The sequence below is a fragment of the Palaemon carinicauda genome, chromosome 23 (assembly GCF_036898095.1).
Source record: "Palaemon carinicauda isolate YSFRI2023 chromosome 23, ASM3689809v2, whole genome shotgun sequence".
NCBI lineage: Eukaryota > Metazoa > Arthropoda > Malacostraca > Decapoda > Palaemonidae > Palaemon > Palaemon carinicauda.
In genome coordinates this window covers 54,979,990-54,984,989 of record NC_090747.1, presented here as the reverse complement: position 1 = coordinate 54,984,989, position 5,000 = coordinate 54,979,990, and positions in this window count along the sequence as shown.

Genomic DNA, 5,000 nt, shown 5'->3' with positions numbered 1-5,000 from the left:
TTTTTTTTTTTTCAGTTCAAACCTAATGTTTGGTTATCAAAGTTTATTACTTCATTTATTGGAAATATATAATCAAAGGATTAACGTATGTTGAAAATAAATTGAACTTCCTTTCTTGAAACACGATTGTCGTCATATAACATAAATGGAATCTTTTACATGATCTAATTTTAATATTCTGATATCATTTTTTTTTTATAGTTGAACTCTCTCGCGGAATCCCATAATTTTATAAATATATTCTATAGCGGAGAAGATGTTGATGTAAATAATAACAAAGCAATATTGAATATAATTCTGTGTTGTTCCACCAGACATATTAGTTGTGTGAATTTCCAATAGTTCTCTACTTGAGGAATTAGGCCTTTTCACTATACCCTCATCCTCTTGCATTAAATAAATCACTAAAAATAAGATAAGTAAAAATGTCATTATAGAATGTGGTGTGATAATATAGAAATAAAGGAGTGATGAAGCCAGAATCCATCAACCAGAAATAACCTGGTTAAAAGTAATGCCATTTCCGAATACCACATTGCCAAAAAGAAGAAGAAAAAAAAAAGTTCATAAGCGGCTAATATTCATAAGAATGTTTTTCTTGGGATAAAGGTTCCACTGGTTAATATCGTAGATCTTATCCTGTTTCTCGAACTCTCCAAACTGAATAAACAACATTGCAACAAAAACCAATGCTTCCCAACTTTTAGATACATTTTCTTGCAAATATTTGTCGAATCTTGCTTTTTTCGTTTCTTCTATGCAGAGGTTATTCCCAAACGTTTTTAATTACATCAGTTACCAAGAACGAATACGTTGTAAAGATGTAAATGGACACCAGTGAGAGTTTTAATTATATTTATTTGCTCAACATGTTTTGTTGGTAGCTTGCAAAGTATGGATTTTAACCCTGAATGAAATATTAATACATGTTTTTCAATCTCAGTGATAATTCAAAGCCATGATTATTGATATATACTAAACAAAATAGAAAAAATATGCATGCATACCATCAAAATCATCATCACACGTCAGTAGTTCAATGCAGAACGAATGCAACAGACATGTCTTTCCACTTGCGCCTGTCTATGGTCTTTCTGTAACAGTTCACCTACACCCGCAAACCTTCATAGTTCGTCAGTCCACCATCTTCTCTTCATACCCTTGTTTGTTATGCAATCTCTCGGACACACTCTGTTATACTTAATGTCCAGCTGTTATCTTTCATTTTTATTATATGTCCTGCCCATGTCCATTTCTTTTCCTTATATGTTAGCATATCCTCTACTTTACTTTCTGCTCGTATCTGTATTGCTCTTTTTCTGTCTCTTTCTGTTATTCCCATAATTATAACAAGGTTATGTTCTATCGATTTTGTTAGGCTCTAAGTTTCTGATTCATAAGTTAATAACGGTAGGACCATCCAAATAAATACTTTTCTTTTTAAAGAAAGTGGCATCTTAATTTTCATAAACTCATTTTGCTTACCGAAGGCTTTCTATTTCAAGGTTATCCTTCATTTAATTTCGGTCTCGGTCGCTGGGGCAACACTTATTGTCTGCCCTTAGTAGGTATACTCATTAGCAATCTATAAAACTTCATCTATAACTGGTATTTGTAGTCTGCATTTTAATTGAACATTGTCTTAGTTTTCTCACACGCATTTTGGTCCTACATTTCTGCTTTCTCTATTTAAATATATATCATTTTTTTTTTTAATTCTTTCCACATGTCACCAAGCTCATTATGTCATTTAAAAATTTTGAGTGGTTAAGGCATTCCCCATCAATATTAAAAAATTAGGATGGACAATAGCCGGATTTAACATTAATGGGGAATACCTTAAAAACTTAAGGTTTGCCGATGACACTTTTCTATATGGTCAGTCATTGGAGTAATTGCATGTGTTGATAGAATATTTGAATAGAGAAAGCCAAAATGTAGAATTAAAAAACGAATATGAATAAAACTAAGACATTGCCCAATAAAAACACGGACATACTACAAATACCGGTTACGGAAAAACGTCTGGAGATTGTTAATGAATACACATACTTAGAAAAGACAGTAAGTGTTTTCCCAGGGCATCAGAACTAAATTAAAAGAAAATCATGATGGGATGCTTCAGAAACTTAGACTCTTAAAAAGGCTTTATAACATAAGCTAGTTAGAACTCAAATGAAATTAGAGGATATTGTGATATGTAAGTAAGATAAGAGGTCATACGCAGGTCCACTTGCCTCTGTTTATGGTCTTTTTATGAGAGTCCACACCCGTAAACTTTCCTAGTTCAACAATTCAACATCTTTTTCATTCAGCTGCTTTGTTTGCAATCTCTAAGAACCCATTCTGTTATCCTTCTTGGCCACTTATCATCTGGCATTCTTATTATATATCGTGCGTACATAAATACATATACCAAGGCACTTCCCCCAATTTTGGGGGGTAGCCGACATCAACAAATGAAACAAAACAAAAAGGGGACCTCTACTCTCTACGTTCCTCCAGCCTAACAAGGGACTCAACCGAGTTCAGCTGGTACTGCTAGGGTGCCACAGCCCACCCTCTCCCATTATCCACCACAGATAAAGCTTCATTATGCTGAATCCCCTACAGCTGCTACCTCCGCGGTCATCTAAGGCATCGAAGGAAGCAGCAGGGCCTACCGGAACTGCGTCACAATCGCTCGCCATTCATTCCTATTTCTAGCACGCTCTCTTGCCTCTCTCACATCTATCCTCCTATTACCAAGAGCTTCCTTCACTCCATTCATCCACCCAAACCTTGGCCTTCCTCTTGCACTTCTCCCATCAACTCTTGCATTCATCACCTTCTTTAGCAGACAGCCATTTTCCAATCTCTCCACATGGCCAAACCACCTCAACACATTTATATCCACTCTAGCTGCTAACTCATTTCTTACACCCTTTCTCACTCCCACCACTTCGTTCCTAATCCTATCTACTCGAGATACACCAGCCATGCTCCTTAGACACTTCATCTCAAACACATTCAATTTCTGTCTCTCCGTCACTTTCATTCCGCACATCTCCGAGCCATACATCACAGTTGGTACAATCACTTTCTCATAGAGAACTCTCTTTATATTCATGCCCAACCCTCTATTTTTTACTACTCCCTTAACTGCCCCCAACACTTTGCAACCTTCCATTCCACCATTTGCTGCAACAACAGACCCCAAGTACTGAAACTGATCCACCTCCTCAAGTAACTCTCCATTCAACATGACATTCAACCTTGCACCACCTACCCTTCTCGTACATCTCATAACCTTACTCTTACCCACATTAACTCTCAATTTCCTTCTCTCACACACTCTTCCAAATTCTGTCACTTTGCAACCTTCATTCACTCTCTGACGTACATCTGCTTCCACTCCACCATTTACTGCAACAACAGACCGTAAGTACTTAAACTGATCCACCTCCTCAAGTAACTCTCCATTCAACATGACATTCAACCTTGCACCACCTTCCCTTCTCGTACATCTCATAACGTTACTCTTACCCACATTAACTCTCAACTTCCTTCTCTCACACACTCTTCGAAATTCTGTCACTAATCGGCCAAGCTTCTATTCTGTGTCTGCAACCAGTACAGTATCATCCGCAAACAATTGATTTACCTCCCATTCATGGTCATTCTCGTCTACCAGGTTTAAACCTCGTCCAAGCACTCGAGCATTCACCTCTCTCACCACTCCATCAACATACAAGTTAAACAACCACGGTGACATCACACATCCCTGTCTCAGCCCCACTCTCACCGGAAACCTATCACTCACTTCATTTCCTATCCTAACACATGCTTTACTACCTTTGTAGAAACTTTTCACTGCTTGCAACAACCTTCCACCAACTCCATTTAATCTCATCACATTTTACATTGCTTCCCTATCAACTCTATCATACGCTTTCTCCAGATCCATAAACGCAACATACACCTCCTTACCTTTTGCTAAATATTTCTCGCATATCTGCCTAACTGTAAAAATCTGATGCATACAACCCCTACCTCTTCTAAAACCATCCTGTATTTCAAAGATTGCATTCTCTGTTTTATCCTTAATCCTATTAATTATTACTCTACCATACACTTTTCCAACTACGCTTATCAATCTAATACCTCTTGAATTACAACACTCATGCACATCTCCCTTACCCTTATATAGTGGTATAATACATGCACAAACCCAATCTACTGGTACCATTGACAACACAAAACACATATTAACCAATCTCACCAACCATTCAAGTACAGTCACACCCCTTTCCTTCAACATCTCAGCTCTCACACCATCCATACCAGATGCTTTTCCTACTCTCATTTCATCTAGTGCTCTCCTCACTTCTTCTATTGTAATCTCTCTCTCATTCTCATCTCCCATCACTGGCACCTTAACACCTGCAACAGCAATTATATTTGCCTCCCTATTATCCTTAACATTCAGTAAACTTTCAAAATATTCCGCCCCGCTTTTCCTTGCCTCGTCTCCTTTTAACAACCTTTCATTTCCATCTTTCACTGTCTCTTCAATTCTTGAGCCAGCCTTCTTTACTATCTTTACTTCTTTCCAAAACTTATTCTTATTCTCTTCATATGAATGACCTAATCCCTGACCCCACCTCATGTCAGCTGCCCTCTTTTCCTCACGTACCTTGCGCTTTACTTCCACATTTTTCTCTCTATATTTTTAATACTTCTCTATACTATTACTCTGCAGCCATTCTTCAAAAGCCCTCTTTTTCTCTCCCACTTTTACCCTCACTCCTTCATTCCACCATTCACTGCTCTTCCTCATGCTGCCTCCAACAACCTTCTTGCCACACACATCACTTGCAATCCCAACAATTTTTTCTTTTACTAACTTCCACTGCACCTCTAAATTGCCAGTTTCTCTTACTTTCACTTCGTCATATGTCATTTTCAACCTTTCTTGATATTTACTTTTTACCCCTGGTTTTACTAGCCAAACCCCTAAA